We start from the raw sequence: 26,894 nt of genomic DNA, 5'->3' as shown, positions 1-26,894 counted from the left end.
CTTGTTTCATAACACGTGGTCCTCACTGGGCCATGCGTTACCTTCTTTCAAGGAACTGATTAAAATATTAACTTATTCCTTGATACATTTATAATAATAACATTAATACTTGTGACTCCACAGAAACAGAACAATATTAATGCCTGTCCATATGCTCATTAGGCACAGAAAAAAGATCAGATAATTTTTTCTTGTTCTTTTTTTTAATTAAAAAGTAGAAGATCATTGAATTAATCATAACTGGTCATGTGACATTCTCAACATAGGTCCAAGTATAAGCCCACTCTCAATTACGTAGTTATTTAATCAATAATTAATTTAAGTAAATGTTTTGCCCTTCTCTTAATAAAACAAAAACCAACAACCCAACCCAGAAAAACAGCATGAGCTCTTACACCCATTTATCGAAATGCTCTTTACTCAAAATGGTCAGCTTTAATCAATTTATTTTACTGGAACTCAGTGCTTCAGAAATGTATTAATAATGATTTTTATATTACATATATTACATTACATTCTCCCATATTTGGACCAGGAATAAACCATTTTGTCCTTATTCATTTATACTTTCTTGATTTATTCATGCAGTGATTTACTGAAAATACAATACTCAGAAACCCAAGCACAAGAACAAACTCTTGAATATTTTTAACTCCTTGAACAAGTTCATTTCCTGTAGAGATAACAAAGAGGAATTAATCTTTTTGTAATGGACCTCAGAGTTATAGGGTTTAATCAAAGTCCTTGACTTCAGACACCCCAGGGTACTCATCATAGATCCAGGCTAAGCAATCTTTTTCTTCATTTATACCTTTGTTCATTGATCCATTCATTGATCCACCAACAGTAATAACATCAATATCCATGAATTTAAAAAAAGCCAAGAACAAGACCCTTGAATATGACCAACATCTGTGTATAGGCTCTTTTCCCATAAACTAGATCTTTCTCAATAGATGAGATCTCTTTTTGTAGTGGCCCTCATTGAGGTATGTATGGATCAATTATCATCCTTGCTTTGTATGCTTCCTCTTCCAGCTCTCTTGTATCTTCCTAATCTAAATAATTCAACAAACACTAATGAAAAATTCACTCCAAGATCTTTTGACAAGATCTTTTGACTATTATTATTTTATTTTAGTCATTAGAATCCTTACCCACAAAGGTAACAGTCAAGATCTTCCTCAAAACAGACTGATTAAAGCAGCCATGGTCTTCATTCTGTGGAGTTAAATGCCAATGTTCAAAAGAATGAACAGTTGAGAATTAGATTGATTTAAAAGGACATTAGTTGCGTGGTACTACGTTAATCATTAAGTTGATTCAAGTGTCATTTTCATCACTGACCTGAGAACAGCACTCCTTTTTATTACTTGATTTAACTATTACTTTTAAATAATATAATGAACACTGTTGAATTTATCACTCAAAAATAAGAACTATGACTATTGCTCATATCTGTCTATAGACCCCTACCCACATAGGTAAGAGCCTAGATAATCTTTTTTTAATGGTCTCAATTTGTGTAGAAATGGTTGAATTTAAAATCTGTGATTCATGGCATAGTCTGACCGAGGTCTATGCTTGACCCTACTCATATTTTAATTCAATTGTTCATTGTTTTATTTATTCATTTATGGACTTATTCATGGAATACTCGATCATATATTCAAATATACAAACACACGCACACACAAAGTGATAAACCCATGAACAACCCAGAATAGAAATGATCTTCATGTACATGTCTATATGTTCATACCTAAACTAGGAAGAGAGGATTAGTAGTATACAAAAAGATTAGTCATTATTCTTGCTTCTTACTGAGTCATGTTTGCCTCCTTTTAGACTATTGACTGTGATTAGGACTTCATCTATTTACATGTAAGAATACATCAATATCTGGGAATTAACTAGCATTAGATAGGAAACTTGAATAATATTTATTGTTGCCATATGTCTATTTCACTACACAGAGATTTAAAAACTAGATGTTTTTATTGTTTTTAATAAAACTCAGTGAACAGAGTTGGACTAATAGTAACTCTTTTCATAAGGCACATTCCGAAGATGAGCTTTGCTCATTCTTTTTTCAATTAAATAATTATTTAATAAGCATTTATTTATGTAATTTTTCCCTTCTCTAAGTAAAAACAACCAACCAGCAAACAACCACCTACATCAAACAATAATTCTGAATCTTACATACATCTGTATACATATTCCTTCCAAAAGAGGGCAAACAGCCTTTATGTATATATTTCACTGGAATTTAGTGCTACAGAAACTTGTAACAATAATCCATGTTTCATTACATACTCTCATAACTGGTCCAGGCCCAGCTTCCTTTATATTTACCCATCTTTACATTTCTTCATTTATTCATGCATTGATTTACTTATGAAAATCAATCTATACCCAGAAGGTGTGGACGCCTGTGATCAAGACACCTGAATATTCTGAACTTCTGCTATACACTCATTTCCATAAAGGAAAAAAAAGAGAAGGCCACTTTTAAATGATGGACCTCAGAGTTACAGATGGCTTTAATCAAAAGTTTTGATTCAGACACCCTCCAATCTCATCATTGGTCCAGGCTTGGCACTCTTTTTCTTTGTTATTTATACCTTCACTTTCCCATGAGTCACAGACTCCCAAAAACAGGATCCTTGATATAACTATGATAATTGTCTCTAGACTGATTTCTGACAGAGCTTTCAGACTAGATCTAAGGGTAGCCTTGCTTCATCTCAGTACCATCACAAAAAATGACCCATCATTGGGCCATGTTGATTTAATTCACCCAATTTTAAACATGCTGTAGTGAACATCCAAAAACCACAATGGTACCCTACATCTAGAACACACACAATAAGTTCCACCTTCTAAGAGCGTCCTCTAAACAATTAATAGGCTGGATCTCTAACAATATGGAAATGCTTAAACCAACTGCAGTGCAGAAATAATATGAAATAGCAAATGGTTCTGAAAATTAATTAAATGCCTTTCATTTCTTTTTAAAATGAATCTCAGAGGTGCTGAAATGTGTTAATTCTACTCCTTGGCCCATAACACATTCTTCACTATTGGTCCATACTTGGCGTTCTTGGATTTGGTTTTTATGTATACAACCTTTTGTTCTCTTGAACCACCTCAGTGACCACACATGAACAAACCATACAAACAAAAAACAGAAACTTTGATTGTTACTTACATTGCTCCTTACCTACAGAAGTAACAGCTAAGATCTTCATCATTGGACAATGACTGAATCCAACGTGGAGTGTTCATTCAGAAGGAGAAGGCAGATTTTTAAAAGAATGAAAAGTGTAAACTTAGATTTTTAAAATAGAAGTTAGTTCTGCATTACTAGATTAACCAGAAACATTGGTTTGTGTCACATTTTCATCAATCCATCCAACAGTGGTATCCTTTTCATCTATTGACTTAATTTTTAGTGTGAAATAAAATAATGAAGACTTTTTAAATGTTTTTATGAAGATGTTTTAATCTATCACCCAATATAAGAACTATAACTATTATTAATATTTGTCTATACCCCTACCTAATCGCAAAAAGGCCACATAATTTTTTTAATGGGGAAAACTTTTGCAAAATGTGATGAATTTAAATTCTTATTTCAAAAAACAATCTGACCCCTTGGTGCCATATACTTTAACTCATGTACTTATTGATTAATTTATTCACTCATTTATTTAATAATTCTAAGCATAATTTAATTATCTAGACTTTCTTTTTTGAAAGGAAATACAAACTGATAGAGCCATCTGCTATTCAAAACTAAATACTATTACATGCAACTTTCTCTGTCAGCAATGACCAAAATGGTAACCACTGGCCACTTATAGCTTGAAATGTGCCTAGTGTTACTAAGGAACTAAATTTTTATTTTTGGCTGTTTGAATTTAAATGTTAACAGCAAGATGTGTTTAGAGAGTGGGGTCTATATGATCCTTCTTAAAGATGGAGGGGCTCAGATCTTTTTTATTTAAGTGGATTTCTAGGCAATAAAACAGGATTAATCATGCTCCTTCACATATTACATATGCTCCTAACTGGCCCACAGTTTGTACTCTTCTAAATAATAGATTGAGATATGAAATTATGCTTTTACTCACTTATAATAATAGCACCAATATTGGTGAAGCCTAAGAACACTTGACAAAAATGCTGAGAGACACTAAATCTATCCATTTGATGATTAGTCACAAAAATCATCAACATGCATTTACTTTTTTAAAAATAAAAATCAATGAACACAAGAGGATTCATAATTAGCATATTCTCAAATCTCATGCTTAGACCTTTTGTATGTTTCAATAACTATCTAATCATTTGTATTTTATTTTTCATTATTGATTATATTAAACTACTACTTATTAAATGTTATATTAATATGTTTATCATGATTTGTTATATTACTATTGAATATATTTATTAAGTATTATTATTGTACAGTTATATAAATATTCTTAAAGTAAGACATACAACCAGAAACTCACCACCAGCCAAGAACAACATTGATGTTCACATATATCTATGCTCCCAAAGGAGGAGTAGCCTTGGTCTATTTTATTGAACTCAAATTTTCAGAAATGTATTAACAATAATTTTTGGTTCATAAGCTCCTTTCATAATTGGACAAGGTGTAGCCCTCCTCTTTATACTTTTATTTATTCATACATTTATTTACTTACAATAATACAATCCACATTCATAAACAACAAAAGGTCAAGAACACAATCCTTGAATATTTCTGACTTCCTCTGTAAGCACATTTCCCAAAGATGCAACGGACCTCAGAGTTACAGACTGGGTTTAATCAAAATGTTATTCAGATGCCCCACGCATACTCATCATCGATCCAGACTTGGTATTCTGTGCCTTTGTTTGATATATTGTTCTTGACTTATTCATTGATTCATTAATAATAATACAGTCAATGTCCATTAAGATATTCATTAAGATATGAATATGTCTGTGAACATTCACTTCCTACAGAGCTAGAGAAGTAGCTCTCTTTGTGCAATGCAGCCCAGCATTGAAAATATGAGTAAATCCATTTCCTTGCATCATATCAGTTCCATATTAGCCATTCGTCCATGCTTGGACCTCTTTCACTTAACATCCATATTTTAAAGATGAACAATGAACTTCCATTTTATACCACAACTAAGAAAAATGCAAAATTTTCCATTTTTGTATATTCTCCTCCTCAGTGGGTTCACAGTCTATAACAATACCAATGGAGAAGTTTATATCCACTGTGGTAAAAAAATTAAACGGAATATTAAAATTTTCTGAAAATGAGTGAAATGCCTTTCATCTTGTTGTCCTAATAAATTCAGTCATGCTGAAATGCTGAAATGGAGTAATCATAATTCTGAATTCCTAACACATTTTAATCATTGGTCAATGCATGACCATCTTGAATTGTTTGTGTATGTAGCCATTTATTCCTTCAAAACATCTCAGTGGATACCCATGACCAAGCCCCCCAAGTAGAACATGAACTTTATCACTTACATAGATCTCTTCTCTCTTTATCCAAAGAGGTAAAACTCAAGATCTTTGCCATGGGCTAATAATCAAATATGGTAGAGTTGTTCATTCTGAGCAGTAAAAAGCAAATTTTAAAAAGAATCAATCTACAATTACCCATTTTTAAAAATCAATAATCAGGTAACAATAATCCTTGGTTTGCTTTCTATTCTCAACATTTGGAAAGAGAGAGCTCTACTTTATATTTATTAACTTGTGCAATTTTTTAATTTTAAATAATACAATGAACACCACTGGATCTAGCAGTAAACAGAAGAAAAATAACTATAATTATTAAGAATATGTCTCCCTACTTACTACCCACGAAGAGCCAAGATCATCTTTTTTATTGAACTTTATTTGTGTGGCATTGGATACATGGGAGATTCAACTCATGGCACAATCTCACCAATGGTCCAAGCTTTACCCTACTTAATATATTTATTAATTAACTCACTAATTCCTTTATTTAATTACTCATGGAATAATAAGGCCATCCCTTTATTTTTCTAAAAGAATTCCAAAAAGCTTAAACAATCATCAAACCAGAACTGAAACACTATTATTTACAAATGTCTATGTACACCATTGGAAAGGCCTATGACTCTTTATCTTCCTGTGGACATCAGTTGTGTAAAACATGATGAATCACAATCTTTACATCCCATTGCATGCTTTCCATTGAGGCAATACTGGCTGACAGTTTTGAAAAATTGATTGAGATACAAATGTATACATTTGTTTACTTATAATTAAACTTCAATATCTGTGACCCACCCACACTGGATAAGCACCTTGAATAATATTTACATTTGTCCTAATGTCATTACCCAAAAGAATAGCAAACTGGTTACTTTAATTTAAGTTTGTTTGTTGCAACATAAAATTGCATAAAAAGATTGAATTAATCACAAATGTGGTTGAATAAAAGAGTCTCATCATCATTCCATGCTTTCCCTCCCAATTACACAGTTTATTCAATCAACTATTTATGTAAATGTATTTCTCTTTCCTTAATAAAATGATCGATTGGCAACTCGCCTCCACACAAAACAAAAACATTGAGTTTTGTGTGCAAATGACCATATGCTCCTTACAAAAATGATAAGAGCCTTGACTATTAATTTACTGGGACTAAAAATCTCAAAATTGTTTTCGTAATTATCAATGTTTCATTACATGCTTTAAAAAGTAGTACACATATATCTCTCTTATTCCTCATTCACTGATATATTTCTTTATTCATAGGCTAAATTTATTCTAATAACGCTATTCATACCCCAAGCCAAAAAGCCTGAGAATAAGGTGTTGTACATGCATTTCCCACAAAGAGAATAATGAGATGTCTCTTCGCTTTGAACCTCAGAGTTGCAGATGGGCTTAATCAAAATTCTTGTTTCAGAAACCCCATGAGATTCATCACTGGTCCTTGCTAGAAATTTTTTTTTCATTTATTGATTAACTTTCTGATGCACAAATAATAATACAATCACAAAATTCCAAAAACAAGATCCTTGAGTTTTAGGTTCTCACCCTATAGAGCTAATAAACGACATTTCTTCTATAATGGAACTCAAACCTGCACATGTGGATGGGTCAACATCCCGGCTTTGTATCAAACCCACATTCAGCATTGCTTCCTGTGTGGCCCTCTTTTATTTAATTCATCTGTATGGCAAAGATAGTTCCATGAAAAATAATGAAACCACCATCTGAATCACCTCTGGGCTGCCCACAAAGAGTCATCAGGCCCTCTACCCATATGCAAATGGTGAAATCAACCATGGTAGAAAATAGAAAATAATATTAAACAGTTCGGAGAATAAATTAAATAACTTCTATCTCCTTTTAAAATGACCTCAGTTGTGCTGATTTAGATTAAACATAATTTGGGGTTTGTAACATATTCCCATCATTGGTCCATACTTGAAGTGTTTTATATATTTCATGTACGTAGTACATAATTATTACTTTGGAATTCTTCAGCTAACGTTCATGAATAAACCATTCAAACAAAGAATGTGAACCAAGGGACTTACTTATATTAGACTTTATGCTCCTTGCTTACGATAACAATTCTTTATTAAGTGATTAAATCAGCTGTCCTGTGTTCACTCTGGGGAGGAAAAAGCAGATTTAGACTAGATTTCAATTTTTTAATGATTGTTAGTCAGGCAGAACTAGATAACAATAAACTTTGGCTCAAAAATGTAATTTTTAACTAATCCAGTATTGAATTCTTAGTTATGAATAATATAATAAACATTATTAACTCCACCACCTAGCCCAAGATTAAGATCTGTAACAATTACAAATTTCCACTAATATAAACATCTGTTAAGTACATGGTTATTTAATAGATTATTGACTGATGCAAACACTTTTCCTTTTCCTAATTAAAAAATAGCAAACTACCAAAACTCAAAACATTGCCTCCTGACCACAGATACTCATATGTTCCATGTGAAAAGAGGATTACAGACTAAACCTGTTCATTTTACTTCAGAATTGTATTAATATTAATACTTATTTTATTGCACTCTACTGATTGTTCCATGAGCAGATCTCTTCGTTTTTCAGATGTACATTTCTTTCTTTATTCGTGCACTGATTCACTTGCAATAATACAATCCATATCCATGAACCACAAAAGCCCAGGAACAAGTTTATTGTCTTTTCCTAACTTCTACTACTAGTTAATGTCTACAGAGAATATTTACTAGTTCTCTTTCCATAGTGGACCTCAAAGTTACACAGAGAGCTTAATCAAAGTTATTGACTCAGATACCTCCACCAATACCCATCATCGACCCAGGCATGTCTTTCTATTTCTTCATCCACTTATGCCTTCTTGAACTGATTCACTCGTTCATGAATTCACGGATAATTATACAATCAATAACCTTCGGTGACGCAAAACTAAGAACAAAAGCCTTAAATACAACCAAGATCTGTTCATTGCCCCTGTTCATGCAGAGCGAATAGACTCAGTCACTTTTCACTGTGAGGCTCTGTTTTACATGTAGGGGTTAATCAGCATGCTTGCTTCATATCAATCCCTTTCTTAAGATTAGTGCCCACCTGCTACTCTTTCACTTGATTTGGCCTTACATTAAAGCTAGTGTAATCAACAACCACAGACCTATCATCTTAGCCCACAACTGACAAAAATGACATCTGCCATCTTCCAAAGTACTCCAGCCTCAAAGAGTTAACAACTGAGGCCTTAATCAATGAAGAAATGGATTCAGCAAATGTGGCAAGAATATTAAGTAGGAAGTTAAACTGCTCTGAAAATATGTGAAATGCCCTCCATCACTTTAGTAATGGTCCTTAGTCGGGCCGAGTCAAATTAATCATAAATGTTAGTTTATGACACATTCCAATCATGGGCTGGTAACTGGCATTCCTTAATTTCATGTACTATTTAACTATTTATTTTATTGAAATAATTTAGTGGGATCCCATTAATAACCCCCATCGGAGCTTAGAACACCAACATTGATGTTTCCTTAGTTCAGTCTTTAAGCTCCTTAGTCTCAGAAGTAAGGGTCTTCACCTTTAGAGAATGATTAAATCAGATGTGTGGTGTTCATTCTATAAAGAAAAAAAAGAGCCTATTATTAAAAACTATAGAGTTAGCTTTTTTCAAATTGTTATAACACATTCTCATCATTTTCCTAAGAATGGCACTCCTTTATTTACTTACTTAAATTTTACTATTAAATAATATGAATACCACTGAATTCATTATTCAACACAAAATTAAAACTACAATTAGAGATATCTGACTTTACCTGCTACTTACATAGGAAGAGCCAAGATCATCTTATTGGACTTACTTCTGCAGAATTGGACATATTTAATATGTTTCATGGTACAATCTCACCAATCCTCCACTATATGGACTTACGGATTCATTCACCTACTGATTTATTTTATTTTTCAGGGAATAATATTATCATGTCTTTATTTTTCTAAAGAAAACTCAAAATGGTTAGACACTAACCCAGAATCAAATTACTGGAACTTGGAAAGGTTCAGGTGTACCATTCAAAAAAATAGAAGAGCTTAGAATTTTTCCTAGAATATCTGACTCAGAAAACAAGATGAATCAGTATCCTGATATCAAAACATGTGTTCTGAATTGGTCTGTGGTTTGCTGACTTCTTAAAAATAGATTGAGATATAAAAGTATACCTTCTTTCTCTTATACAAACATATCAGTATCTGTGATCTTATCCACTAGACAAGAACACTGAACAAAATTTATGTCTATCTATGGTCATTGCCATTGAGAATAACAGACTTGCTTCTTTTTTTATTGTTTTAACAAAAATCAATGAAAAAAAGGATTGGATTAATTAGAAGTGTTGTCTTACCAAACATTCTCATCAGTGGTCTCTGGCTCTCAATTACGTGGTTATTTAAACAAGTATTTATACAAGTAAATGCATTTGCATTTCCTTAATACCACAACCAGTGAGCAACCCACCACCAACACAGAACAAAAACTGTTATATACAAATGACCATACATATACCACCTTCCAGAGCAGTAACAGTCTCTACTATTAATGTATAGTAAAGAGTCAGAGTCTCAGCTAGATTTTAATAACAATCCATGTTTCATTACATTCCTTAATAATAGGTACATGACTTATTATATTTTTTAATTTATTGATACATTTTACCTATTTATGGGTCAACTTTATAATAAAAATACAATCCATCCCCAAGAACCACAAAAGTACAAACACAAGGTACCATGTGCTCATTTCCCACAGAGGGAATAATTTAGCCATGTGTCTCTTTGCCATGGACCTCAGAAGTGCATATGGGTTTAATCAAAACTCCTGTTTCAGATACCCCATGGAACTCATCATCGATCCAGACACGTTGTTCTTTCTGTATTTACTTATTAATTGATCCATGAATAACAATACAATCATAAAACTCCAGGAACAAAATCTCCTTTTATAATGGACCTCAGAGAACATGTGTGATCAATCAACATCCATGCTTCATACCAAATCCACATTCACCATTGGTCCTTCTGGGTGTTTCTTTTATTTAGTTTGCCCATGTTTTAACGATGGTTCAATGAAAAGTGATGAAACCACCATCTTTAATTACTTCTCAAACACAGAGTCTTCCACGGGCTTGTGGGTTGCCACAGAGTTATCAGTCAGTGCTATATCAATACGAGAATGTTTAAGTCATTTGTGGAGGATCATATAATGTAATATTAAGTAGTTCTAAAAATGAACGAAACAACTACTGAATTCGACTGCTGAATTAGACTAAACATAATTTTTGATTCATAACATATTCCCATCATTGGTCCATATTGGGGATTTTTATTTCCTTTATACACATTGACTCTTTTGAAATACCACTAAATATTTGTGAACAAATCATCCTACCCAAGGATAGGAACTTCAAGTCTTACTTACTTATTTTTCTCTAGGTTCTTAACTCACAGAGCTAACTGTCAAGATTTTGCTTCTTAGAAAATGAATAAGTGTGCTGTCCTGTGATCATTCTGTGGAGGAAGAAGGAGAATTAAACTAGAATTTAAGCATATTTTAGTTACTTGGAGCTAGGTAGTTATAAACTTTGGTCCTTTTAAATTAATCCAGTATTCAACTTTTACTTTTAGATACTTTTAGTTATAGCCACTGTTGAATTCACACATAAGAATAAGAAAGATATTTATCAAAAATATCTTTATAGTTTAACAGTTTTAACAGAATAAAAGACAAGTTTAATGGATGCTACTTTTGCAGAATTAGGTACATTTAAATCTTTATTTGGGTACATTTAAATCCAATAAAGGGTTAATAGCCAACATATACAAACAGCTCATACAACTCAACATTAAAAAAAAAAAAACGATTAAAAATGAGCAGAAGAACTGAATAAGCATTCTCCCAAAGAGGAAAAGCAGGCAGCCAAGAGGCACATGAGAAGATGCTCAACATCGCTAATCATCAGGGAAATACAAATCAAAACCACAATGAGATACCACCTCACACCTGTCAGAATGGCCATCATGAAACATAACACAAATAACAAATGTTGGCAAGGATGTGGAGAAAAGGAAATGCTCATATACTGTTGGTAGGAATGTAAAATGTGGAAAACAGTATGGAGGTTTCTCAAAAACCTAAAAATAGAACTATCCTATAATCCAGCAATTCCACTCCTGGGTATATATTCAGAAAAAACCCCCACAAATTTGAAAAGATACATGCACCCCAATGTTCATAGCAGCATTATTTACAATTGCCAAGATATGGAAGCAACCTAAGTGTCCATGAACAGATGAATGGATAAAGAAGATGTGGGGGGTGTGTGTGTGTGTGTGTGTGTGTGTAATGGAATACTACTCGGCCATAAAAAAAGAATGAAATAATGTCATTTGCAGCAACATGGATGGACCTAGAGTTTATCATATGGACATTAAGTGAAGTCAGACAGAGAAAGAAAGTATGAATCTAACAAATACAACAAACTAGTGAACATAACAAAAAAGAAACAGACTAGCAGATACAGAGAACAAACTAGTGGTTATCAGTGGGGAGAGAAAAGGGGGAGGGGAAATATAGGGGTAAGGAATTACGAGGTACAAACTATTAGGTATAAAATAAGCTATAAGGATGTGTTGTATAACACAGGGAATATAGTCAATAGTTTATAGTAACTATAAATGGAGTATATAACCTTTAAAAATTGTGAACCACTATATTGTACCCCTGTAATTTTATGTATTATATATCAACTATACTTCAGTTCAAAAAAAACAGAAAAAGAAAGCACCCATAATCTCATTTTAAAAAATTCTTAGGGGCTTCGGTCAGATCGCAGGGAGAGGACTGGGGTTGGCGGCGTGAACACAGCCTGAAGGGGCTAGTGCGCCACAGTTAGCCAGGAGGGAGTCCGGGAAAAGGTCTGGAGCTGCCGAAGAGGCAAGAGACTTTTTCTTCCCTCTTTGTTTCCTGGTGCGCGAGGAGAGGGGATTCAGAGCGCCGCCTAAACGAGCTCCAGAGACGGGCGCGAGCTGTGGCTATCAGCGCGGACCCCAGAGACGGGCAGGAGACGCTAAGGCTGCTGCCGCCGCCACCAAGAAGCCTGTGTGCGAGCACAGGTCACTCTCCACACCGCCCCTCCCGGGAGCCGGTGCAGCCCGCCACCGCCAGGCTCCTGTGATCCGGGGACAACTTCCCCGGGAGAACGCACGGCACGCCTCGGGCTGCTGCAACGTCAGGACGCCTCTGACACGGCAGGCTCGCCCTGCCTCCTCCGTACCCCTCCCTCCCCCCGGCCTGAGTGAGCCAGAGCCCCTGAAGCAGCTGCTCCTTTAACCCCGTCCTGTCTGAGCGAAGAAGAGATGCCCTCAGGCGACATAACGCAGAGGCGGGTCCAAATCCAAAGTTGAACCCTGGGAGCTGTGCAAACAAAGAAGAGAAAGGGAAATCTCTCCCAGCAGCCTCAGGAGCAGTGGATTAAATCTCCAATCAACTTGATGTACCTGCATCTGTGGTATACCTGAATAGACAACGAATCATCCCAAATTGAGGAGGTGGACTTTGGGAGCAAGATATATTATTTTTTCCTCTTTTTGTGAGTGTGTATGTGTATGCTTCTGTGTGAGATTTTGTCTGTATAGCTTTGCTTTCACCATTTGTCCTAGGGTTCTGTCCGTCCATTTTTTTTGTTTTTGTTTTTGGTTTTTTTTACTTAAAAAATTTTTTTTCTTAATAATTATTTTTTATTTTAATAACTTTATTTTATTTTATCTTACTTTATTTTATTTTATTTTATTCTCTTTCTTTATTTCTTTCTATTTTTTCTCCCTTTTATTCTGAGCCATGTGGATGAAACGCTCTTGGTGCTCCAGCCAGGAATCAGGGCTGTGCCTCTGAGGTGGGAGAGCCACCTTCAGGACACTGGTCCACAAGAGACCTCCCAGCTCCATGGAATACCAAATGGTGAAAATCTCCCAGAGATCTCCATCTCAACGCCAAGACCCAGCTTCACTCAACGACCAGCAAGCTACAGTGCTGGACACCCCATGCCAAACAAATAGCAAGACAGGAACACAGCCCCACCCATTAGCAGAGAGGCTGCCTAAAATCATAATAAGGTCACAGACACCCCAAAACACACCACCAGACGTGGACCTGCCCAGCAGAAAGACAAGATCCAGCCTCATCCACCAGAACACAGGCAGTAGTCCCCTCCACCAGGAAGCTTACACAACCCACTGAACCAACCTTAGCCACTGGGGACAGATACCAAAAACAACGGGAACTACGAACCTGCAGCCTGTGAAAAGGAGACCCCAAACACAGTAAGTTAAGCAAAATGAGAAGACAGAAAAACACACAGCAGATGAAGGAGCAAGGTAAAAACCCACCAGACCGAACAAATGAAGAGGAAATAGGCAGTCTACCTGAAAAAGAATTCAGAATAATGATAGTAAAGATGATCCAAAATCTTGGAAATAGAACAGACAAAATGCAAGAAACATTTAACAAGGACCTAGGAGAACTAAAGAGTAAACAAGCAATGATGAACAACACAATAAATGAAATTAAAAATACTCTAGAAGGGATCAATAGCAGAATAACGGAGGCAGAAGAACGGATAAGTGACCTGTAAGATAAAATAGTGGAAATAACTACTGCAGAGCAGAATAAAGAAAACAGAATGAAACGAACTGAGGACAGTCTCAGAGACCTCTGGGACAACATTAAACGCACCAACATTCGAGTTATAGGGGTCCCAGAAGAAGAAGAGAAAAAGAAAGGGATTGAGAAAATATTTGAAGAGATTATAGTTGAAAACTTCCCTAATATGGGAAAGGAAATAGTTAATCAAGTCCTGGAAGCACAGAGAGTCCCATATAAGATAAATCCAAGAAGAAACACGCCAAGACACATATTAATCAAACTATCAAAAATTAAATATAAAGAAAACATATTAAAAGCAGCAAGGGAAAAACAACAAATAACACACAAGGGAATCCCCATAAGGTTAACAGCTGAACTTTCAGCAGAAACTCTGCAAGCCAGAAGGGAGTGGCAGGACATATTTAAACTGATGAAGGAGAAAAACCTACACCCAAGGTTACTCTACCCAGCAAGGATCTCATTCAGATTTGATGGACAAATTAAAACCTTTACAGACAAGCAAAAGCTGAGAGAGTTCAGCACCACCAAACCAGCTTTACAACAAATGCTAAAGGAACTTCTCTAGGCAAGAAACACAAGAGAAGGAAAACACCTACAGTAACAAACCCAAACATTTAAGAAAATGGGAATAGGAACATACATAACGATAATTACCTTAAATGTAAATGCATTAAATGCTCCCACCAAAAGACACAGACTGGCTGAATGGATACAAAAACAAGACCCATATATATGCTGTCTACAAGAGATCCACTTCAGACCTAGGGACACATACAGACTGAAAGTGAGGGGATGGAAAAAGATAGTCCATGCAAATGGAAATCAAAAGAAAGCTAAAGTAGCAATTCTCATATCAGACAAAATAGACTTTAAAATAAAGACTATTACAAGAGACAAAGGACACTACATAATGATCAAGAGATCGATCCAAGAAGAAGATATAACAATTGTAAATATTTATGCACCCAACATAGGAGCACCTCAATACATAAGGCAAATACTAACAGCCATAAAAGGGGAAAGCGACAGTAACACAATCATAGAAGGGGACTTTAACACCACACTTTCACTAATGGACAGATCATCCAAAATGAAAATAAATAAGGAAACACAAGCTTTAAGTGATGCATTAAACAATATGGACTTAATTGATATTTATAGGACATTCCACCCAAAACAACATAATACATATTTTTCTCAAGTGCTCATGGAACATTCTCCAGGATAGATCATATCTTGGGTCACAAATCAAGCCTTGGTAAATTTAAGAAAATTGAAATCGTATCAAGTATCTTTTCCGACCACAAAGCTATGAGACTAGATATCAATTACAGGAAAAGATCTGTAAAAAATACAAACACATGGAGGCTAAACAATACACTACTTAATAACAAAGTGATTACTGAAGAAATCAAAGGGGAAATCAAAAAATACCTAGAAACAAATGACAATGGAGACACGATGACCCAAAACCTATGGGATGCAGCAAAAGCAGTTCTAAGAGGGAAGTTTATAGCAATACAATCCTACCTTAAGAAACAGGAAACATCTCAAATAAACAACCTAACCTTCCACCTAAAGCAATTAGAGAAAGAAGAACAAAAAAACCCCAAAGTTAGCAGAAGGAAAGAAATCATAAAGATCAGATCAGAAACAAATGAAAAGGAAATGAAGGAAACAATAGCAAAGATCAATAAAACTAAAAGCTGGTTCTTTGAGAAGATAAACAAAATTGATAAACCATTAGCCAGACTCATCAAGAAAAAAAGGGAGAAGACTCAAATCAATAGAATTAGAAATGAAAAAGGAGAAGTAACAACTGACACTGTAGAAATACAACCGATCATGAGAGATTACTACAAGCAACTCTACACCAATAAAATGGACAACCTGTAAGAAATGGACAAATTCTTAGAAATGCACAACCTGCCGAGACTGACCCAGGAAGAAATGGAAAATATGAACAGACCAATCACAAGCACTGAAATTGAAACTGCGATTAAAAATCTTCCAACAAACAAAAGCCCAGGAACAGTTGGCTTCACAGGCGAATTCTATCAAACATTTAGAGAAGAGCTAAAACCTATCCTTCTCAAACTCCTCCAAAATATAGCAGAGGGAGGAACACTCCCAAACTCATTCTATGAGGCCACCATCACCCTGATACCAAAACCAGACAAAGATGTCACAAAGAAAGAAAAATACAGGCCAATATCACTGATGAACATAGATGCAAAAATCCTCAACAAAATACTAGCAAACAGAATCCAACAGCACATTAAAAGAATCATACACCATTATCAAGTGGGGTTTATCCCAGGAATGCAAGTATTCTTCAATATATGCAAATCAATCAACGTGATACACCATATTAACAAATTGAAGGAGAAAAACCATATGATCATCTCAATTGATGCAGAGAAAGCTTTCAACAAAATTCAACACCCATTAATGATAAAAGCCCTGCAGAAAGAAGGCATAGAGGGAACTTTCCTCAACATAATAAAGGCCATATATGACAAACCCACAGCCAACATCGTCCTCAATGGTGAAAAACTGAAACCATTTCCACTAACATGAGGAACAAGACAAGGTTGCCCACTCTCGCCACTATTATTCAACATAGTTTTGGAAGTTTTAGCCACAGCATTCAGAGAAGAAAAAGAAATAAAAGGAATCCAAATCGGAAAAGAAGTAAAGCTGTCACTGTGTGCAGATGACATGATACTATACATAGAGAATCCTAAAGATGCTACCAGAAAACTACTAGAGCTAACCAATGAATTTGGTAAAGTAGCAGGATACAAAATTAATGCACAGAAATCTCTTGCATTCCTATACACTAATGATGAAAAATCTGAAAGTGAAATTAAGAAAACACTCCCATTTACCATTGCAACAAAAAGAATAGAATATCTAGGAATAAACCTACCTAAGGAGACAAAAGACCTGTATGCAGAAAATTTTAAGACACTGATGAAAGAAATTAAAGATGGTACAAAGAGATGGAGAGATATACCATGTTCTTGGATTGGAAGAATCAACATTGTGAAAATGACTCTACTACCCAAAGCAATCTACAGATTCAATGCAATCCCTATCAAAATACCACTGGCATTTTTCACAGAAATAGAACAAAATATTTCACAATTTGTATGGAAACACAGAAGACCCCGAATAGCCAAAGCAATCTTGAGAACGAAAAATGGAGCTGGAGGAATCAGGCTCCCTGACTTCAGACTATACCACAAAGGTACAAAAATCAAGACAGTATGGTACTGGCACAAAAACAGAAATATAGATCAATGGAACAGGATAGAAAGCCCAGAGATAAACCCACGCACATATGCTCACCTTATCTTTGATAAAGGAGGCAAGCATATACAGTGGAGAAAAGACAGACTCTTCAATAAGTGGTGCTGGGAAAACTGGACAACTACATGTAAAAGTATGAAATTAGAACACTCCCTAACACCACCCACAAAAATAAACTCAAAATGGATTAAAGACCTAAATGTAAGGCCAGACACTATCAAACTCTTAGAGGAAAACATAGGCAGAACACTCTATGACATAAATCACAGCAAGATCCTTTTTGACTCACCTCCTAGAGAAATGGAAATAAAAACAAAAATAAACAAATGGGACCTAATGAAACTTAAAAGCTTTTGCACAGCAAAGGAAACCATAAACAAGACGAAAAGACAGCCCTCAGAAAGGGAGAAAATATTTGCAAATGAAGCAACTGACAAAGGATTAATCTCCAAAATTTACATGCAGCTCAATATCAAAAAAAACGAATAACCCAATCCAAAAATGGGCATAAGACCTAAATATACATTTCTCCAAAGAAGATATACAGATGGCCAACAGACACATGAAAGAATGCTCAACATCATTAATCATTAGAGAAATGCAAATCAAAACTACAACAAGATATCATCTCACACCAGTCAGAATGACCATCATCAAAAAATCTAGAAACAATAAATGCTGGAGAGGGTGTGGAGAAAAGGGAACCCTCTTGCACTCTTGGTGGGAATGTAAATTGATACAGCCACTATGGAGAACAGTATGGAAGTTCCTTAAAAAACTAAAAATAGAACTACCATACAACCCAGCAATCCCACAACTGGGCCTATACCCTGAGAAAACCATAATTCAAAAAGAGTCATGTACCAAAATGTTCATTGCAGCTCTATTTACAATAGCCAGGACATGGAAGCAACCTAAGTGTCCATCATCAGATGAATGGGTAAAGAAGATGTGGCACATATATACAATGGAATATTACTCAGCCATAAAAAAGAACAAAACTGAGTTATTTGTAGTGAGGTGGATGGACCTAGAGACTGTCATACAGAGTGAAGTAAGTCAGAAAGAGAAAAACAAATACTGTATGCTAACACATATATATGGAATCTAAAAAAAAAAGGTCATGAAGAACCTAGGGACAAGATGGGAATAAAGATGCAGACCTACTAGAGAATGGACTTGAGGATACGGGGAGGGGGAAGGGTAAGCTGTGACAAAGTGAGAGAGTGGCATGGACACATATACACTACTAAATGTAAAATAGATAGCTAGTGGGAAGCAACCGCATAGCACAGGGAGATCAGCTCGGTGCTTTGTGACCACCTAGAGGGGTGGGATAGGGAGGGTGGGAGGGAGGGAGATGCAAGAGGGAAGAGATACGGGAACATATGTATATGTATAACTGATTCACTTTGTTATAAAGCAGAAACTAACACACCATTGTAAAGCAATTATACTCCAACCAAAAATAAAAAAATTCTTATTTCACATCCTCAGTGATGACTCTGCTTGATTCAATTTTATATGTTCATTTATTTATTTACTTAACTACTCATGGAATGATTAAATCATATGCTCATTATATAAAGAAAGTCAAAATGGTAAACCAGCCAGTAATCCAGAACAGAAATATTATTATATGCAATGAATTATATGTCCCTTATCAAAAATGGGAGTAGGCTAGGAATTTTTTCTTTCTATAAACATCAGTAGCAAAAACCCAAACTTACAGTTATCATTGTCTCATAAAACATGGTCTTCCAATGATCTGTGCTTTCTCTTATTTTAAAGAATTAAGATAGGATTTTATTTATTCATTCAGTTATAACAATACATCAATATCTCTGAATGCAAAGACACTAGAAATAAATCCTTAATGATACAAACATCTGTCTATCCACTTGTTAGTCACAGACATAACTGACTAGATCATGTTTGGGCTGTTAATAAAATTTAGAGAACACAATCTGTTCAATCCTAATGTTTCTTATATGACCTGTCATCAACATATGTCTATAACTGCTTCTCATTCAATGAGCTTCTCATTCATGTTAATGTTTCCTGGTTCAAAAACACCAAGAAAACAAAAAACAAAAAAAATGGATGCAGCAAAAACAGTGCTTGGAGGGCAATTTATAGCATTGAATGCATACATTAGAAAAGAAGACCTAAGTGTTTGCTGACAGATGAATGGATAAAGAAATTGTGGTATATATATACATTGTAATATTTTTCAGCCTTAAAGGAGGACATCCTGTCTTTTGCAACAACATGGATGAACATGGAGGACATTATGCTAAGTGAAATAAGCCAGATACAGAAAGAAAAATGCAGAATGATCTCACACATGGAATCTAAAAAAGGTGAATTCATAGAAGCAGAGACTAGACTAGTGGTTACCAGGAGCAGGGAGGTGGAGGAAATAGAAAGATGTTGGTCAAAGGTACAAAGCTGCTATTATGTAAGGTAGGTAAGTTCCAGAAATCTAATGTACAGCATGGTGACCATAGTTAATAAATATATTGTATACTGGAAATTTGCTAAGAGAGTAGTTTCAGATGCTCTTATCACAAAAACAAAAAAGCAAAAAACAAAAAGTTAAGTGTGTGAGATGAATATGTTAATTAGCTTGTCTGTGGTAATTATTTCTCTCTCTCTCTATATATATATATACATCAAAACATCATGTTGTACATCTTAAATATATACAATTTTTATTTACAGAAAAAAAGAAATATGTAAAATCAGTAATCTAAGTTTCTGCCTTAGAAAACTAGGAAAAGAAAAACAAACTAAATCCAGAGTAAGCAGAAAAAAAGACATAATAAAAATTAAAGCAGAATCAATGAAATTGAAAACAGAGAATCAACAGAGAAAAATCAATGAAACCAACAGCTATTTATTTTAAAAGATCAATAAAAGCAGTAAGCTACTAGCCATGCTAAGAAAAAAAAATAAGAGGACACAAATTACTATTATCAGAAGTCTGAGGAGAAAGCACTACAGATCCCTGGGACATTAGAAGAATAGTCACAGAATACTGTGAACAACTCTATGCCCACAAATTTGATAACCTAGATGAAATAGAGTAGTTCCTCAAAAGACACAATTTGCTAAAATCCAAACAAAAAGAAATAGACAATATGAATAGGCCTATATCCATTAAAGAAATACATCTATGATTAATAACCTTCCAAAACAGAAAGCACCACGCCCAGGTGGGTTCTCTGGTGAATTTTACCAAATATTTAAGGAAAAAATTATAACAGTTCTCTTAAAGCCTTTTTTATTTATTTATTTATTTAACATCTTTATTGGAGTATAATTGCTTTACAATGGTATGTTAGTTTCTGCTTTATAACAAAGTGAATCAGTTATACATATACATATGTCCCCATATCTCTTCCCTCTTGCATCTCCCTCCCTCCCATCCTCCTTATCCCACCCCTCTAGGTGGTCACAAAGCACCGAGCTGATCTCCTTGTGCTATGCGGCTGCTTCCCACTAGCTATCTATTTTACGTTTGGTAGTGTATATATGTCCATGCCACTCTCTCACTTTGTCACAGCTTACCCTTCCCCCTCCCTGTATCCTCAAGTCCATTCTCTAGTAGGTCTGCATCTTTATTCCCATCTTGTCCCTAGGTTCTTCATGACTTTTTTTTCTTTTTTCTTTTTTTTAGATTCCATATATATGTGTTAGCATACAGTATTTGTTTTTCTCTTTCTGACTTACTTCACTCTGTATGACAGTCTCTAGGTCCATCCACCTCACTACAAATAACTCAGTTTTGTTCTTTTTTATGGCTGAGTAATATTCCATTGTATATATGTGCCACATCTTCTTTACCCATTCATCTGATGATGGACACTTAGGTTGCTTCCATGTCCTGGCTATTGTAAATAGAGCTGCAATGAACATTTTGGTACATGACTCTTTTTGAATTATGGTTTTCTCAGGGTATAGGCCCAGTTGTGGGATTGCTGGGTCGTATGGTAGTTCTATTTTTAGTTTTTTAAGGAACCTCTATACTGTTCTCCATAGTGGCTGTATCAATTTACATTCCCACCAAGAGTGCAAGAGGGTTCCCTTTTCTCCACACCCTCTCCAGCATTTATTGTTTCTAGATTTTTTGATGATGGTCATTCTGACTGGTGTGAGATGATATCTTGCTGTAGTTTTGATTTGCATTTCTCTAATGATTAATGATGTTGAGCATTCTTTCATGTGTCTGTTGGCCATCTGTATATCTTCTTTGGAGAAATGTATATTTAGGTCTTATGCCCATTTTTGGATTGGGTTATTCGTTTTTTTTGATATTGAGCTGCATGTAAATTTTGGAGATTAATCCTTTGTCAGTTGCTTCATTTGCAAATATTTTCTCCCTTTCTGAGGGTTGTCTTTTCGTCTTGTTTATGGTTTCCTTTGCTGTGCAAAAGCTTTTAAGTTTCATTAGGTCCCATTTGTTTATTTTTGTTTTTATTTCCATTTCTCTAGGAGGTGAGTCAAAAAGGATCTTGCTGTGATTTATGTCATAGAGTGTTCTGCCTATGTTTTCCTCTAAGAGTTTGATAGTGTCTGGCCTTACATTTAGGTCTTTAATCCATTTTGAGTTTATTTTTGTGGGTGGTGTTAGGGAGTGTTCTAATTTCATACTTTTACATGTAGTTGTCCAGTTTTCCCAGCACCACTTATTGAAGAGGCTGTCTTTCCTCCACTGTATAATCTTGCCTCCTTTGTCATAGATTAGTTGACCATATGTGCATGGGTTTATCTCTGGGCTTTCTATCCTGTTCCATTGATCTACATTTCTGTTTCTGTGCCAGTACCATACTGTCTTGATTATTGTACCTTTGTAGTATAGTCTGAAGTCAGGGAGCCTGATTCCTCCAGCCCCATTTTTCTTTCTCAAGATTGCTTTGGCAATTGGGGGTCTTTTGTGTTTCCATACAAATTGTGAAATTTTTTGTTCTATTTCTGTGAAAAATGCCAGTGGTAGTTTGATAGGGATTGCACTGAATCTGTAGATTGTTAAAGCCTTTTTTAGAAGATACAAGCTGAGAAGACACTTCCTAACCCATTCTATGAAGCCAGCATTACCCTAATAAAATAAAAATTACAAAAAAACTACAGAACAATATCTCTCATGAACATAGGTTCAAAAATCCTCAACAAAATATTAGCAAATTGAATACAACAATGTATAAAAAGAAATACAATATGATCAACTGGAATTTATCCCACTATGCAAGGCTGGTTCAATATTCAAAAGTCAATTAGTGTAATCTAGCACATCAAAAGGCTAAAGGAGAATACTCACATGATCATATCAATAGATGCAGAAAAAGCATCTGATAAAATACAACAGCAATTCATGGGGAAAAAAACTCTCAGTAAACTAGGAATAGAGAGGAATTTCCTCAACTTGACAAAGAATATTTACAAAAAACCTATAGATAATATCATAACTAATGATGTAACATTTGAAGCTTTCCCACTAATATCAGTATCAATGCAAGGATGTTCCCTCCCAACACTTCTTTTCAACATTGTACTGGAAGTTATAGCTAACATAACAAGAGAATAAAAGGAAATAAAAAGTATACTATTAGTGAAAGAAGAAATAAAACTGTCTTTATTAACAGATGACAGGGTCATCTATGTAGAAAATACAAAAGAACTAACCAAAAAACTCCTGGAACTCATAAGCAAATACAGCAAGGCTGCAGGATACAAGGTAAATAAATAAAAGTCAATCACTTTCCTATATAATAGTAATGAACACGTGGAATTTGAAATTAAAAACATAATATTTTGTACATTGGCACCCAAATAATGAAATACTTAGGTATAAAACTGACAAAATATGTATAAACTATAAAACTCAGATGAAAATAATCAAAGAAGAACTAAATAAATGGAAAGATATTCCATGTTCATGGATAGGAAGAGTCAATATTGTTTAAATGTCAATTCTTTCCAACCTGATCTATAGATTCAAGGCAATTCCAATCAAAATCCCAGCAAGTTGTTTTGTGGATATAGACACAGTGATCTTAAAGTTTATATGAATAGGCAAAGAAAAAAAAAAAACAGAATAGCCAACGCAATATTGAGAAACAAAGTTGGAGGTATGGCAGTATCTGACTTCAAGACTTACTATAAAGCTACAATAATCAAGACTGTGGTATTGGTGAAAGAATTCACAAACTGATCAATGGAACAGAATAGAGCCCAGAAATAAGGCCCACATAAATATGGGCAACTGATTTTTGACAAAGGAGCACTTTTCAATAAGTGGTGCTGGAACAACTGGTCATCCACATTAAAAAAAAGAAAGAAAGAGGAGATTAACCAAGATGGCGGAGTAGAAGGACATGCTCTCACTCCCTCTTGCGAGAGCACCAGAATCACAACTGGCTGCTGGACAATCATTGACAGGAAGACCCTGGACTTCACCAAGGAGGATACCCCACGTCCAAGGACAGAGGAGAAGCCACAGTGAGACGGTAGGAGGGGCACAATCAGAGTAAAATCAAACCCCATAACTGCTGGGTGGGTGACTCACAGACTGGCGAACACTTATACCACAGAAGTCCACCCACTGGAGTAAAGGTTCTGAGCCCCACGTCAGGCTTCCCAACCTGGGGGTCAGGCAACGGGAGGAGGAATTCCTAGAGAATCAGACTTTGAAGCCTAGTGGGAATTGGATTGCAGGACTTTGACGGGACTGGGGGAAACAGAGACCCCACTCTTGGAGGGCACACACAAAGTAATGTGTGCATCAGGACCCAGGGGAAGGAGCAGTGAGCCTGGGGGAGACTGAACCAGACCTACCTGCTGGTGTTGGGGGGTCTCCTGCAGAGGCGAGTGGTGGCTCTGTTTCACCGTGGGGATAAGGACACTGGCAGCAGAGGTTCTGGGAAGTTCTCCTTGGCGTGAGCCCTCCCAGAGTCTGCCATTAACCCCACCAAAGAGCACGGGTAGGCTCCAGTGTTGGGTTGCCTCAGGCAAAACAGCCAACAGGGAGGGAACCCAGCCCCACCCATCAACAGTCAAGTGGATTAAGGTTTTACTGAGCTCTGACCGCCACAGCAACAGGGAGGGAACCCAGCCCCACCCATCAACAGTCAAGTGGATTAAGGTTTTACTGAGCTCTGACCGCCACAGCAACAGTCAGCTCTACCCACCACCAGAGCCTCCCATCAAGCCTCTTAGATAGCCTCAACCACCAGAGGGCAGACAACAGAAGCAAGAAAAACTATAATCCTGCAGCCTGTGGACCAAAAACCACAGTTACAGAAAGATAGAGAAGATGAAAAGGCAGAGGGCTATGTACCAGATGAAGGAACAAGAAAAAACCCCAGAAAAACAACTAAATGAAGTGGAGATAGGCAACCTTCCAGAAAAAGAATTCAGAATAATGATAGTGAAGATGATCCAGGACCTTGGAATAAGAATGGAGGCAAAGATTGAGAAGATGCAAGAAATGATTAACAAAGACCTAGAAGAATTAAAGAACAAACAAACAGAGATGACCAATACAATAACTGAAATGAAAACTACACTAGAAGGAATCAATAGCAGAATAACTGAGGCAGAAGAACGGATAAGTGACCTGGAAGACAGAATGATGGAATTCACTGCTGCGGAACAGACTAAAGAAAAAAGAATGAAAAGAAATGAAGACAGCCTAAGAGACCTCTGGGACAACATTAAACGCAACAACATTCGCATTATAGGGGTCCCAGAAGGAGAAGAGAGAGAGAAAGGACCAGAGAAAATATTTGAAGAGATTATAGTCGAAAACTTCCCTAACATGGGAAAGGAAATAGCCACCCAAGTCCAGGAAGCGCAGAGAGTCCCATACAGGATAAACCCAAGGAGAAACACGCCGAGACACATAGTAATCAAAGTGGCAAAAATTAAAGACAAAGAAAAATTATTGAAAGCAGCAAGGGAAAAACGACAAATAACATACAAGGGAACTCCCATAAGGTTAACAGCTGATTTCTCAGCAGAAACTCTGCAAGCCAGAAGGGAGTGGCATGATATACTTAAAGTGATGAAAGGGAAGAACCTACAACCAAGATTACTCTACCCGGCAAGGATCTCATTTAGATTTGATGGAGAAATCAAAAGCTTTACAGACAAGCAAAAGCTAAGAGAATTCAGCACCACCAAACCAGCTCTACAACAAATGCTAAAGGAACTTCTCTAAGTGGGAAACACAAGAGAAGAAAAGGACCTACAAAAACAAACCCAAAACAATTAAGAAAATGGTCATAGGAACATACATATCGATTATTACCTTAAACGTGAATGGATTAAATGCCCCAACCAAAAGACATAGACTGGCTGAATGGATACAAAAACAAGACCCATCTATATGCTGTCTACAAGAGACCCACTTTAGACCTAGGGACACATACAGACTGAAAGTGAGGGGATGGAAAAAGATATTCCATGCAAATGGAAATCAAAAGAAAGCTGGAGTAGCTATACTCATATCAGATAAAATAGACTTTAAAATAAAGAATGTTACAAGAGACAAAGAAGGACACTACATAATGATCCAGGGATCAATCCAAGAAGAAGATATAACAATTATAAATATATATGCACCCAACATAGGAGCACCTCAATACATAAGGCAACTGCTAACAGCTATAAAAGAGGAAATCGACAGTAACACAATAATAGTGGGGGACTTTAACACCTCACTTACACCAATGGACAGATCATCCAAAATGAAAATAAATAAGGAAACAGAAGCTTTAAATGACACAATAGACCAGATAGATTTAATTGATATATATCGGACATTCCATCCAAAAACAGCAGATTACACGTTCTTCTCAAGTGCGCACGGAACATTCTCCAAGATAGATCACATCTTGGGTCACAAATCAAGCCTCAGTAAATTTAAGAAAATTGAAATCATATCAAGCATCTTTTCTGACCACAACGCTATGAGATTAGAAATGAATTACAGGGAAAAAAACGTAAAAAGGACAAACACATGGAGGCTAAACAATACGTTACTAAATAACCAAGAGATCACTGAAGAAATCAAAGAGGAAATCAAAAAATACCTAGAGACAAATGACAATGAAAACACGACGACCCAAAACCTATGGGATGCAGCAAAAGCAGTTCTAAGAGGGAAGTTTATAGCTATACAAGCCTACCTAAAGAAACAAGAAAAAGCTCAAGTAAACAATCTAACCTTACACCTAAAGAAACTAGAGAAAGAAGAACAAACAAAACCCAAAGGTAGCAGAAGGAAAGAAATCATAAAGATCAGAGCAGAAATAAA

At 35.7% G+C, this 26,894-nt stretch overlaps 5 non-coding genes and 1 pseudogene across 5 annotated transcripts; all 6 read right to left on the bottom strand.

The window, feature by feature from the left end:
* Positions 1-709: 709 nt before the first annotated feature.
* LOC132361422 (small nucleolar RNA SNORD113/SNORD114 family) lies at positions 710-782 on the bottom strand. Its single transcript, XR_009501714.1, has one exon. It is a non-coding gene; the product is annotated as a small nucleolar RNA SNORD113/SNORD114 family (small nucleolar RNA).
* A 1,739-nt stretch (positions 783-2,521) lies between these two features.
* On the bottom strand, positions 2,522-2,595 carry LOC132361409 (small nucleolar RNA SNORD113/SNORD114 family). Its single transcript, XR_009501703.1, has one exon. It is a non-coding gene; the product is annotated as a small nucleolar RNA SNORD113/SNORD114 family (small nucleolar RNA).
* A 2,218-nt stretch (positions 2,596-4,813) lies between these two features.
* Positions 4,814-4,888, bottom strand: LOC132361419 (small nucleolar RNA SNORD113/SNORD114 family). Its single transcript, XR_009501711.1, has one exon. It is a non-coding gene; the product is annotated as a small nucleolar RNA SNORD113/SNORD114 family (small nucleolar RNA).
* Positions 4,889-6,917: 2,029 nt separating this feature from the next.
* LOC132361429 (small nucleolar RNA SNORD113/SNORD114 family) lies at positions 6,918-6,992 on the bottom strand. The gene has a single exon (XR_009501719.1). It is a non-coding gene; the product is annotated as a small nucleolar RNA SNORD113/SNORD114 family (small nucleolar RNA).
* Positions 6,993-8,298: 1,306 nt separating this feature from the next.
* On the bottom strand, positions 8,299-8,376 carry LOC132361423 (small nucleolar RNA SNORD113/SNORD114 family; annotated as a pseudogene).
* Positions 8,377-10,379: 2,003 nt separating this feature from the next.
* Positions 10,380-10,454, bottom strand: LOC132361434 (small nucleolar RNA SNORD113/SNORD114 family). Its single transcript, XR_009501722.1, has one exon. It is a non-coding gene; the product is annotated as a small nucleolar RNA SNORD113/SNORD114 family (small nucleolar RNA).
* Positions 10,455-26,894: the final 16,440 nt, after the last annotated feature.

This window comes from Balaenoptera ricei, chromosome 2 (assembly GCF_028023285.1).
Source record: "Balaenoptera ricei isolate mBalRic1 chromosome 2, mBalRic1.hap2, whole genome shotgun sequence".
Taxonomy (NCBI): Eukaryota; Metazoa; Chordata; class Mammalia; order Artiodactyla; family Balaenopteridae; genus Balaenoptera; species Balaenoptera ricei.
This window is presented reverse-complemented; position numbering and strand designations above follow the sequence as displayed.